We start from the raw sequence: 14,405 nt of genomic DNA on the forward strand, positions 1-14,405 counted from the left end.
AGGATCATCCATACGGACTAGATAAGCAGGCGAAACTCACGTGATTCTCGGATTAAGTTTAACCCTCATAGAGCGAAAGTTTATCGTTTGCACGTCCTTTATGTCCTGTTAGCTTAACATTCAAGTGATTTTTAGCTGTTGTTTTGATTTCCACTTACTGTTGCATGGCTTATTGTTTGTCTACGTCATTTTGTATGTTAAAAAGATGAGAAAATAATAAAAATGATAAACAAAAAACGTAAGCAGTTTTAAACCATTCAAGCACAAGACACAGAGCAGCAAAGACAGCACGCGAACACTGAATTCAGTTCTCTTCCGCCTCAATTTTGCGTGCATGTGTCCGTTCAAGCTAGCCTGGGAAAACCCAGACAACTTCCGGCAAATTTAGATTTGCTCTGAAAGTTAGTCTGGCAAAGAGCTCATTCAAGCCCAATTCCAATCCGTCGAAATCGCGGCACCAATCAGAAACGTTGGGGCGGGCTTTACACGATGACGACAGCGCTGGGATTTTGAAGCAGATTTTGTAGCCTACATTACAAAGATGGATGCCGCCGTCGAACATCACTCGTTCGAATCAGCTATCGCGTCTGTTTTAAGCGATTTGAACGTTTCCTTTTAGTTAAAAACCGAGCAAAGAACAACACTCGGAGATGTTTCTCCGCCGCTCTGCATACGTCATCTCCTTCATCGCTCTGATTGGGTTTAGGTCTATCCGCGACGTCCGTTGGTGACGCCCCTCTGGAAATGATTTGTCTATGACGCTTTGCCAGACCATAACTCAGTTACAACTGAGAATGGTCTGGTTTTAACCAGGCTAAGTACGTTCAAGCACAAAAAATGTCAAAATGTCCATCTTATGGATTACGTGGACATAAACAATTGAGAAAGAAAACGTATGCGTATCATATTTATCATATATTCGGCATTTAGTCTTAAAGTGACAGCAGCATAATATTACTGCTGATGTCTGTGTCATTAATCTTAATCAAACAACAAAATACAAAGAGAAAATCCTTTTTTTTAGCTTTAACAAAGATTAATAATATTTAATTTATACAGTGAGTGAAGACTATGCAGTGTTATTTTACATTTGCTTATTTGATTTCTGTACAAAATAGCCACAATCAGGGTGAACGATTAAACATTAGAATGATTAATTCTTCTTTCCAAATAGAGCTATTCAAGTCAGCAGGTTTTCCAATATTGTGCAGCCCTAAATACAAACCAAATTATTGTTAGCCTATCTATTCTGCTTTATGTCATTCTGAAGACCATTACTGAGCAAAGCATGCAGGTTGCTCTTGAGTTTTGAAGTACAATTGGTCACTGGCAGAGCATCAATACTAATGCAACAGCAAACGTTCTAAACAATACCAATCCTTCGATACACTTCACTTCTAGAGAAACCACGGTTTCAGCCGCAAAACCTTGCTTTTAGTGCATTTCCTTTATCTTTCAGCAGGCAAATAATCCATCTTTAATGTCTTAAGCACACCCATCAACATAACAAATTTGAGGAAACAAGATACTAAATAAGCCGTCTGCAAGCATTTCTGTCTTTAGATTTATTGATTATCCTTTCACTTACTTAAATGGGACAAATCAGTTGTGAGGTAACTCATAAAACACTGTTCCTCAAGCTTGGAGAAGCAAAGTGAATATCTGAAGTGTTTTTTTAAACTCCTGTTCTGTTCTAATCTTCAACAAAGCTATAAGGCTCCGGTTCCTAAGCAACAGGCGTGCTGCAATAACGTAGGACGATCGCAGTAGTATCTGCAGTCCAGACACACAGGTGCATATTCACACGACAGCTTCTTCTGCAAAAGCTTCACAAGCCTTGCTGTAGTCAAAATACCTGTGAAAGCTCCCCTGTGATGCAGCACATGCAAAGAAGCGATTGCTGTAGTGCAGCTTGATGCTTTAGTTTGCATGGAATACGTCGCATGCAATGCATCACAATCACAACGAGTCAGTACAGGTATTTTGACTGGATTTTTTTTGCAATGTGCATGAGTTTTAATCTTAACTTAAATGCATGAGTTTGTATTGCATGAATCACAAGAAGATATTTTTGGCAACACATTCATTTACTTCATAAGGACCAACAGCAGGGTGTCAATTTTAAAATGTTAAGCTGCACATGTAAACGTCAAAAAAATCTTAATTTGATTCTGTACCGAGAATTTCAGAAGGTTCTAGGCAGACAGACAGCACAATATTTAGAAACAAGCATGTTGCGCATAGAGATTTGTGCTGCTTATGACAAAACAAAGCATATGCAAATTTCTCAGGCACCAATTTTCTTTTCTGCTAGCCTGTTTTGAAAAGGCATACCTTCAGTAAAAGAGGAAGAAACCATTTTTACATAAAAGCACAAATAATCTGCGAAACCAAAAAATGCAAACGGTGTGCAACTATGATGATTTAAAAAACTAGCCTATTTAAAAACAAACTATTGGAATATAATATACATTTGCATGATAGTTGTAGCAATGACAACAGCAAATGGTCACAAAGTCTGTGAATATGAAATTCCTTTTACTGATCTGATTAGTATTACTGATCTAACATGCAAACGGGGTCATCATGACACCAAATTTCATATCAATGTCACAAAGTGAAATTCTGATATCACTGCAAAAATTAACATAGTAGATTAAAACAATTGCATGTACTGTAGCATTCAAGTATTGCTCAATAACATTGTTTTTCCATGTAATTACTGAAATAAACAGCCAGTCTGAATTTCAACTTCACCTCCATTTGGAACTGTGGTTTGTTTCATTCAGACCCTGATGACATTGAATACAAAATTCTGTTTACACCAGTGAATATCTGCTGAAGGTCGTTCAGATAACGCTGACAAAAAGAATTAAAGTGGAAGAAGGGCTACAGTATCGCAGCATCGCTGCGGCAGATATAAAGTCACAAATTTGCTGATATGGCATCAGTTATAGCAGCATAAATGGCAGCTTAAAACAACAGCAATTACTTTATTTTCGCTGTTGTCTGCTGTCCCAAAGGACGCTGATGGCTAGAAAGCACTTTGAAACAAAATGCACCAAATGTTCACAAATGCTCAGATTCAGAATGATATAAATCAACTTTAGCATTATTGCACCATTCACAGAATGATATGCGAAAAAATACCAATAATAACTAGATTTTAAAGAAAACGTGAGTGGTGGCTTTTCATGCACCTCAGTCAGGTGTTCTGAGTGGTTGCTAAGTAGCAAAGGTGTTCGGAATGTTTTAAGTGTGTCGCTAACGCGTTTCCATGCGGTTGCTAAGGTGTTTTGAGTGGTCACTAGGGCGTTTCTATGCTGTTGCTGGGGTGATCTGGAAGGTTCCTTATCTGGATGGTTCTTTCCCTACTCCCTTTTATTTTGATGGTTCTACAGATTATCTTATCAAATTCTCCAGTGGAGTGAGAAGTGTTAAGTGGGTTGCGAAATAACCCAGAAATGATTGTTTTTAACCCAGCGGTTTTTAGAGTGTAGCAGAACAAACATTACGGACTCACAACATTGTGGTCGGTGCCCCTTGGCTTTGTATTGTTGGCAGAATTTGGCCCTTGGTTAAAAAACCAAGGGCCAACCTCTCACATTTTGAAAATCTGATGTGGACCAGCCTTAAGTCTGTTGTTGCCAAGCTGTTGCTGTGGTGTTGCTATGTAGTTGCTTAGATGCAATACATCCTGTTTGTTATGCGTGTGGTATGACATGTTTAACTTTCCAGGGTATTGACATAAAATGGACGAGGATTATGTAAATACCATGTAAATATTATAACCAAAGGGGCATGACGGGGTGAAAGAGAAGCAAAGAAAACAAATAGCTTTCTGCCTGGAGGCCTCTTGTGCTTAAGTGTGTAATTGCTTTGATGAACTGCTGATAAGCTTTATCTTTACTAAAAAGAAATACAAAATTAGACAGATTTGTTCTCTCTTACAAAACCTGTTATATCACATTAACTTTCTGTTCTCTAATAACAAAACTGCATAAACAAAAAAGATACAAGAGGACATGACAGATGGAGGCAGATTTTTAATTCCCAAAACACAGCGCACTTCGAGCTGAACTGGACTTAGAGACATTTTGTAGGCCTACACAATTAAGCACGGACGGTTATAATTCCTCTAGCAGGTTAAATCCAAACCATTTACTCTAGACCTGAACTAGTAATGAGAATGACTGTCTTAATGGACTGTCAACTCTATACCATATGGCTATGTTTGGAATTGAATACTGTTTACAATTGTGAAACCAAATGCATTATGCAAGATATAGGCTACATATACAATCATGTATCAATAGTGCATGTTGTTGCACACTGGGATTTTAGATGTTTACATATTAGGGTATGTTCAATTCACACTTGTAGTTTGGTTTTAGTTCGCTTGGTTTGTTTGGTCCAGACCAAAAAAAAAAGTATTCCTCCTGGTTAGCTTAACGTTCATATTGGTATTTTCACTAATGTGAACTGTCTGGATGCATAACACACTGTCCTGGTTAAAGGTAAAAGAAAGATTTACAGTTTCCTTGCTAAATTTAACAAGGAACATTAACTAAATTACCAAAAGTACTTTATTGTAGGCTATACTTTAGTTCTGATGAGCACCATTATGCCAATAGACATGCTACAGAGGGTAGGTTTATACTACCCAAAGTAAAAACAAATTATGGAAAGAGGACTAAGTATGTTGTATAGAACTATGTCCGGTTGGAACACTTTGCCCAGAGACACTGTTAATGCACACCGTAAACATCAGTTTAAAAACCTTTTAAAAAGGCATTTGATCATAAATTAAAATGTATTGCGAATGGTAAATTATTCCACTATAAATTCTTGCTTACAGTATCATGGCCAAATTGTATTTTTGTAACAAAAGATTATTTCATAACTTAGAATTATGACTAAACTAGGTCTTGTGTATATGGGTGTGTGTTTGGATTTATATGTAGGTATGTGTGAGTAGGGCAGGGGTGTAGTGTTTTTAATTTTTATTGCATTAGTGTTTTGTTTTGCAAAATGTAATGCATTGAATATTGGTGTAAAAGTCTTGTAAGTGGCATGTTGGATTGTATCGACTCCAGGGAGAGTAGCTGCTCTTGTGCAGCTAATGGAGATCGAAATAAATAAAAATAAAATTAACACCGAACCTAAAGATACTGAACCTAAAGGCATAGTGATATGTTCACAACCTGATCGGTCAGCTTTTATTACGTATATTTTGTGACCGAACATCCAAACAATGCTGTGTGCTGGGCTAAATGTGTTCATTGTATGTGCATAGCCTGCATATGATGGTATTTTGACCAGCCGAGAACTCGTGAAAAAGAGCTTATAAAATGTGTAAATGAGTCAAAACCGAGGCCGGAGTCCCTCCGTCACACACGTAAACGATTGGAAGCTGTTTGATTGGTTCATTTGGAAGCGAACCGAGACCCATCTTTTCGCTTGTTTGGTGTCACCAGGGTTCAGATGTCAGCGTTCCCACTTATTCAAATGAACTGCACTAACAGAGCAACCACACCAGGGTTCGTTTTAATCGAACCAAACATGACAAGTGTGAACACACCCTTAGTTAAAGCATATACTGCTCATATAGTAAGAACAGTATGCTAATTCTATTCACACCAGTCCAACTCTAGTTTTAGATACAAGACAGGGTTTGCATTGCACTGGGATAATGAACTAATGCCAAAAATCCCAACTTAATATTTCTCCTGTCATCAGCTTGATTGCCATAATATGATTCATAACGGTTAATAAAACATCCAGTAGTCCAGGGCACAGCTAACGTCACACCATTAGTGCTAATGCAAACGTTCCATCTGATTTAGATTTAACCCAATCCAAATCAGTTCCCAAAACACTTACACCTCGAATATTGGTCAACAAGCTGGAAATCAATAGCATATGCCATTGCTGTCATATATAGGCTAGACATTCTGCAAGTGATACATCACAATTATGCTTTTCCATGGCAACAGCAAGGAGCAAGCCTTTACCCAGGTGTTACAGGCTTTCTGAGGATTTCTTTACAGGCCGGATGAGTCAGCATCGACCAGAGGTGACTGACACTGGACGTTACTGGCATTTGCGATAAAAAAGGGTAAAAGGATAAAAAGGATAAAAGGATAAAAAAGCTAAACAATAACTAGTGTTTGTCTGAGAGGGCGGGGTTATTTCAGGTCTGGGAACAAAAGAAATGCAAAAAAAAGTCTGGGATTTTCAATGGCAATGCAAGCTAGAATTTTCTGGAAAATGCTTTCATTTCCAAAATGCTTTAACAACTAGATAAATGACTCAATCATATTCACTAGTTAGAAATAACAGGTTTGCTGGTCCAGAGCCAGGGCTGCTCCTTAACCCTACCCTAAGTAAAGAGGTTTAGTTGGATAATACCATTTACACAGATTATTTACACCCTCAACAGTACAAGATGTAGATCTACACTAATATCTCAACAGTACAAGATGTAGATCTACACTAATATCCTGCGATAAACATTATGCACAGAGGTCCCATCCGTCCATAGCTGATTATTGGCAGCTCACAAAATTGTCAACCCTTCATTGAATCCTCCAGTCTATTCTATATGGAATATACAGGGATATTCACACCATGTTCTTTCATTTCGCCAGAGGAGAACTGGCACCCTGACTGAGCCTGGTTTCTTCCAAGGTATTTTCTCCATTTCTCTCGACTGGTGGAGTTTGGGTTCCTTGCCACTATTGCCTTTGGCTTGCTATTTGGGGTATAAAAGACTTAAGATTCAGAAACACTGCTTTATCGATTTGACTGCACTGTATTGAATGCTGAATTGAGCTGGATGATGACACTGTTGCCTGTAATTGATGAATTTTGCAACATCAACATTATTAAACTGAAATGAATCAACACTGAACAGACTTGAGCTAAACAATGACACTATTGTCTTTGTTAAGCTGCTTTACAGCAGAATTTGAATTGTTTTCATATATGAAGTTTGCATCAATTGATTGTTATTGGCAGCTATGAAACAATCTGTATTGTATAAAGACTTAGGCCTATATAAAGGTAACTTGACAAATATTTGTTAAAAAAAAAATCGATTCGGTCTTTGCAACCATTTCATGTTAACATATCCTCAGCTTGCACACAACCCAAGCTCACATAGCAAAAAGGCAAACTCTAGCACTCCTGTCAACCTACTCGCCCCCTCGAAAGGGTGTCCGCTCATCCAGAAATTTCTCCATCTCCATCCCTCAACGGTAAAATGCACTGAGAGTTACAGAAAATCTCACCGGCTCACTGACTCACCAGTTACAACCACTCACAATCACCTCATCGTATGTGAAACCACTATATATAACACAATAAATCAATCATCTCAACAATGAACTTTGAATAAGTTCTTCTTCACATTTATGGTGTTTCTGCAGTGAATCGTGATGCATTTAACAGAGAAATACTATTATAGGTACCATGTAGCTGCTTCAGAAATACAGAAATGGATCATTCTAGCTCGGTATACTGCGAAACCTATAGAAACTCTATGATAACAAAATAAGACTGCTTGAGAGGGTTTGTAATACCCTGCAATTCTAGAAGTGATGTGACTCTATAGCAGCAAGGGGCTCGATTTGCATTTAAATAACCTGTGACTAAAGCTCATCTAATCTGAACTCTCACCCTGACCGTTAATGTGAGAGTCGAGAGGTCGGGTCTGTATAAAAATTGGGAGTCAGAGTCAATGTATCTGACATAATGAGGTTTATAAACCTAAAAGCTCACTTTATTCAAGATGAGCGACTGATGCTGACAAACGTTTCGCAGAAGAGCTTCTCGTTATGAAACAATCACGTCATCTATGAAAATCACATCTGACTGGTGTGTCAATATTAATACTACACGCCACAAATGTTTGATGATCTCTGCTCTTCAAACAATCCAACTATGTTGTCTGTAATCCAAGACTATTTAAGCAAACCAAACATATTGTGCCAACATAACTCTTAAAAGAGTATTTACATTAATTCCAAATGCTAATGTTTTTCTCATTTTAACTACCAATATATAATTAAACAACAAAAGGCATTGGACTTTAAGATATTTATATTCATATTTAGTGATCAGAATTCATCTTGGTGGTCCATGGCTATCAAATGCCCCCTTAATTAAACATAATGCAGATAATGATTTGTGATGCCTGTCATACGTTTCCCAGTTTGCATGCACCATCAGCTTTTGTCTTTAAAACCCATTTATATGGGAGCCAATCAGTCCGATCTGTTGTAAACATTGTCAGAGTCAATGTCTTTGACATAATCAATCGATAAACTCACTTTAACCAAATGAACGACTGATGCACAAACAGTGAATGAGAGGAAACCCGGAAAGCATTTTTTTCCAGAAGAGCTTCTGATAATGAAACAATCAAATCTGCATTAAGATCTACTGTGCAAATCACATCTGACTGGCGTGTCAATATTAATGCAGAGAGTCACAAATCTTTGCTTCACAATTTAATTTACATCCTCAACACACTGATGCTTTCTGGAAGCTCGTGGTTATGCAAGATCTCGGCTCTTCATTCCCAAACAATCCAACTAAATAAAGTGTAAACATCAGCTTTATTATTTATGCATCACCAAGGACTATTTTAATGTGTCACAACATATTATGTCACAACTCTACTAATGCCACATTAAAATATTGTATTGCATATTAAGTGATAGGCTTACATGGCTATCAGTAGCCCCTAATTAGGATGATTAGGGATGTACACTCATTTATGTCCCCTAGTTTTCACGCACCATCTGCTTTTGCCTTTACACTGACAGACAATACAATGCTTCATTGTGGCATCATTTCATCTGGCCTTGCGCTTACCTTCAATAGAGATCACATGCTCGCGGATCTGGTTCTGGAGGGCCAGGTCATCGATGCGCTCGATCAGGTCGTATATTGCATAAATGTTCGGGTGGACGGACTCGAACCGATGGATCTCGCCTCTGATGGCTGCTGAGTTGGACAAAACGAACTGGGAGCCCGACGGGCCGGACTGCGCTGCAGGGCCCGATACGGTTCCCGAGCCAAACTGACCCGCCCCGGAGCTCCCGGACGATCCGGATCCGAACTGAGGAGGAATCGACTGAGGAACGGGGACCGGTGTGGGTACCGTTCCCGGGGTGGGCATAGCGGGCTGGGACTGCTGAGAGATCCCGGACACTGACACCGAAACCGGGACGCTCGATTGGTAATTCATCGTTGTGGATTTAGGAACCGCTCACGGTAATAATAGAAATGCCGCGTTTGGAAAGATTTGGAGAGCGCGCGACAAATCCGCACTGCACACTCTGATCTGATAAAGAATGATAACAACTAACTGTTAACGTAATATATGACGCATCAATGGGTTTCCAACAAATCCGCGCGCTTTGCTCATAATACCAAAACTTCAATCAGCATCATTGTTCCCAGCGACAATCTCGCTCTTTTGCGCGTGTCCTGTCCTTTTTTGACAATGAAAGTCTTTCAGATGGACACACCTTTGTTTTGGGGCGATCTTCTGGACCGAATCTCTCTGTTTTGCTTCCCAGCCTGAAGCGAACACAATGAGGCCGGTTATCGCAATGCGCCCGAGTCCATTGACTGACTGAATGCGACGGTTCTACACTAAAGTCATAAACACGTTTGAATCCCCTTTTGGTCCAAGAAGTCCCTCCCCGGCCCCCACCTCCATCCAATAGATGTGGAAATTTCGATTCTTTTACCGAATCGGTTCGTTGCGAACCAGTTCAAAGAGTCGAGTGACCGTTACTTTTGAGTTGTTGCACAAATGTGTTCCCATAACCCCCCTACGCGTTATTTTACATTCCTTTGTACAGTAAAATCGTTTTTACACGTCAAGATGCGGTCACATTAGCGATATTTCAGGAAAAGTTCGATGAATGAAGCACTAGTCACACAGAAATCACTTCAAACCAAGATTTCTCTTGGTCAGTGCCAGTGGGTATCGAAATTATTGATTCGTAGAGCAAATGTGTGACTGACTGCACCTTTAATCAGTATAAACGGTGATATTTAAAAATAGCCTAGATGTGCATTCCATTTAAATGTATTTTAATTTTAATTTTACAAATGAAAACAAGCATGTGGGGATAGACAAACAGTCCATTTAATTGGTTAGTTACTGTTTCTATCTCACTCAGTCACAGCGTTGTTTTCATAATAGAGCTTTCATTTCAAATGTTGTTTTGTTTATTGTTAACTATTGTTATTATTAGACTCACTTTAATTGATAAATATAGTATAACAGATATATAACATAGTATAACTTGAACAAAGTCCCATATGTACAGTGATTTCCAAACGCTTCGCGAGTCGAATCATTAAAAAGATCCGGTTCAGAAGAACGATTCGGACATCACTGCCATCCACTGCGACGTCACACATCACGTAACTGCTTGAAATGGGGGAGTGATGATATTCGATTGGATGTTTGGGTGGTGTTGGGATAAAGCGACTGATGCTTCAGTAGCCTATTATGTAACCAGATATTTTGCTTGACAGTTTAATGCTTATAATTGTTCAGTCAGGCTAGATTCAGTTTCTGATGGGGGTTACAGCCTTAGCAATATCAAAAGACCATAATTTACAGTAGGTAGGCATATAATACACATGACATGGCATCTCAGGCTTGACAAATTTATTGTTGGTTTACCACAAATACATTGGCCTATGGTCTGTCCACTCTAAATGCAATATCAACGCATTCTCTATAGCATTTATTATGTCAAGATTCACCCTTACATTAAATTACTGTGATGGTGCCGTGGTATCAGATAATTACCATGGTACTGAATGATTAGTTTAATTTACCATGGTATATAGAATAAGGTTATATGCTACATAATCCAGATAACATTGGTGTGGTATATGTCCAAAAAGCATGGTATGTTTTTTTGTTAGGAAAATCCCAAGACTAAAATATTTTTTTAACTGCATTTGTGATGTTTTGATATTAAAGCTTGGTTAAATAACTGAGATGTTGCAGTTTAACCACCTAAGTGTCATTATTGATTATTTCATCTCTGGCTTTGGGGAGATCTCTTCTCACACTGTTTTGTTGAATGGTCGTGGTCCCATTGAGTCACTTGTTAAGTATCATTTTGTAATGTGATTAGAATCGACACAATCTCTGCATCTCAGTTCCCCAAGGTTTGTGCTGTGATCCCCTTCATGCTGACTGTTTCTTCCTCTTTTTCTGACCAAAGACTTGCTATAGACAGTTGAAATCTGTACGTATGATATCTTTGTAAAATGGAAGACTATAAACATTTACCTATAAAATGATATACCAAAAGAAAATTAGAACATCACAATATAATTTTTATTACATGGTAATCTGAGTAACATATTTATAACTTCCTGTTTAATCTGCTATATTAACAAACATCTCTGTGTATGTCTATATGCAAACGTCAGTGTGTGTTTGGTAGAGATTTCTAAACTTTATGAGATTTGCTTTGGGCTTTTTTCATATTCCATTTTATCATGTATACCCTTACTTTGATCTTTAGAGAAATCTTGCGGCATTAGATTATTTCCCACTTGAAACTATAGTGAGAATAAAATTCACTCAACTTTATTAATTAAGATAATGGTGATGCAGTGCAGTTGAATAAGAGGAGACCCACTTTCCTTTAGATAAAAACTGCTTTTGGCTTTCAGCGTTTTAACGTCCCCTACAAAGTGCTGATATTGCACTGATCATGCGAGATGTTACGCAACACTTCTGAGATTCAAGCAATAAAACACTCAGCATTTTTCAGCCTTATTTGAACTAAAAATCAAGTTCTGAAGAAGAATTTTGACATAATCTTTGAGCTTCATATAGCTCCATAACGTAGATATTGAAATGAAGTAATTCATCAAAAGACCTAAACTCCCTTCTGACTGTCATTAAAGGGTCACCCAGGAAATAAGTTATAGCCAGTAGCCCTTATTAATAGTTATTGGGTTCCAGAGGGTAAGATTATGGTAATTTTCAACTGATTCTGTATTCAAATGTACCAGTTATGAAATATATTTGAGATTAATCTCTTTAGATACAACTGAGGACGGGGATTTGAGATTTGTAGAGCCAGGAATGGTAATGATTAGAGACATCTGTCAAGAGATTGATTGGCAAGATTCTCTGAGAGCAACTTTAAAAGACTGACTGACTCAGTTCAGTGATTCAAAGTGGTGTGTCTCCATCTGTTGGTCACATGTGGAACTGTGAGACATGTTCTGCACACCTGCAACGCACAAAGTCTGTTATAAGAAAACATAACCAAAGACGTGGACATGACCCAGACAGTTTTTGACGCTCTCTACTCCTAGTTAAAAATCATACACATTAATCTAGCAATAAATTAATTACCACTATTCTGCTATAGGTAGACTTGTATTACTTTCAGTTTCAGTTTTTTTGTTCACAACACCTAGCTTGAGAAAAGAGCTTTACTGTGTTTGTTGACATTACATACAAAAAATGCATTACATACATCTTTTGTTTTCAAGAAGTATATGTTTGGTATTACTTGTCAGGCTTGTATTATTTGTCTGTCAAACCCAGCATCTTAATTCAAGAGTAGCCTATTGCTTTTGTAATAAGGGTCCGCTATATCTATTTTGCAATGAGATATCAACCTCCAAATTGCATTTATATGGTCTTGATAATGCAATAGAGAAGTTCTGTGAAAATATTACATCTCCAAACTCTCATCTCTTGCAGACTAAAGGAATTGATTGCTTATTTTTATCATGCATTATTTATTTTTAAAGTTCTTATAAGTCTATCCATCCATCCATCCATCCATCCATCCAGCCATCCATCCATCCATCCATCTGTCTGTCTGTCTGTCTGTCCGCCCGTCCATCAATCTATCTATGTTTTTAAATTTTGAATGGATAGGTCACCTGAAAATGTAAATTCTGTATATCATTTACTCATCCTCATGTCGTTCCAAACCACCCATATGTATTTATTTACAAAATAATATAATTATTTATTTTATTTATTTTTTTAAGTTTGGGCATTCATTCATTCATTCATTCATGTCTTACATGTCTAATGGGAATGGAATTTCACTTTAGTGCAACTTGTTTTTCTGTGCACCTGACGATGAAGAACTTGACGTAACATGACTTGAAATTGCAGTGTACTGTAACTGAGTTTCAGCCACTCAAACCTTCAAGGCATTTGTTGCCTAAATGCTCTGCATACCGTTACACTTATGAACACAGTACATGGTGGTCAGTCATTTGTTTCGATAGTTGCTGATAACACATTTATTTGCATCATCAGACATAAAGGTGTTTGCACTATGGCATTTCAGAAAACACATTCCAGCAAATATTTCACATTATTATGAATGTTCACATTCTTGGTGTGCATAATACAAAACAATGGCTCACGGGTCCTCATCACTCTCATAATGGCTTCTGTCCTGTTTTAACCAAGAAGCCCCCTAAAGCACAAGGCAGACATTTGCCATGAATATAATATAATATAATCCCATGGGTTTCAGCTTTCATGGAGCAAAAAACCCAAAGGCCCAAATGCTTATTAAATATTTCTAGATTTAATAATATTCAGCCTTGTGTCTTTCTGACAAGTTAAATAGTCAAGTCTAAAATGAGAAAGAAGCTATCTTTGTTGTAATGACTACAGTATTTCTGAATTGCTAAAACACTAAACCTCATTCTCTGAACCCAATTCTCAATCGCCTAAACCAATTTGTCTCTTTCTTTAAAACATTCATTAAGTTCAGTAGTTAAAACACTGTTTACAAATCTCATGAACTCTTTTTGCTAAACTAAGCACATTCTCACTCACTAAAACACATTTTGTACTGTGATACACTTATGTTTCAAAACACTAAACGCAGGCAAAAGTGACATACAACACAGTTCTCATCATTACACACAATGACTCAAAATAGTTCACACTTGTTTCTAATGATGTGACCAAACCAACTGTACATAATACAAGTCCGTTCAGAGTGCCAGACTCAAAATGTTGCACTGAATGTTGATACAATGGATGGAAACAATATAAGAGGGAGAAAAGGAAGAGTATGTAAAAGAGGTGTATAAGGAGGACGAGGAGGAAGAGCAGGTGTGGAGAATGTTGTCAAGGCTGGATCTGCTTTGGGTTTTCTCTTTGCCTGCAGTGTCTGATGTGGACAAAGTCCTCAGTCTGAACCCAACATGAAGACGTGATGCTGAAGCAGAATCAATCTCTCTCACTGACCTTACACAACTCTTCTGAGTGTACTTTACTGTAACATGCTTTTCATTTAGAGTTATTTACTGTAACCTTTTTGGCTTTTGCAGTTGGGCCACTGCATTTTCACAGTATGCAA

The sequence above is a fragment of the Rhinichthys klamathensis genome, unplaced genomic scaffold, assembly GCF_029890125.1.
Source record: "Rhinichthys klamathensis goyatoka isolate OS25496 unplaced genomic scaffold, OSU_Roscu_1.1 h1tg000059l_1, whole genome shotgun sequence".
Taxonomy (NCBI): domain Eukaryota; kingdom Metazoa; phylum Chordata; class Actinopteri; order Cypriniformes; family Leuciscidae; genus Rhinichthys; species Rhinichthys klamathensis.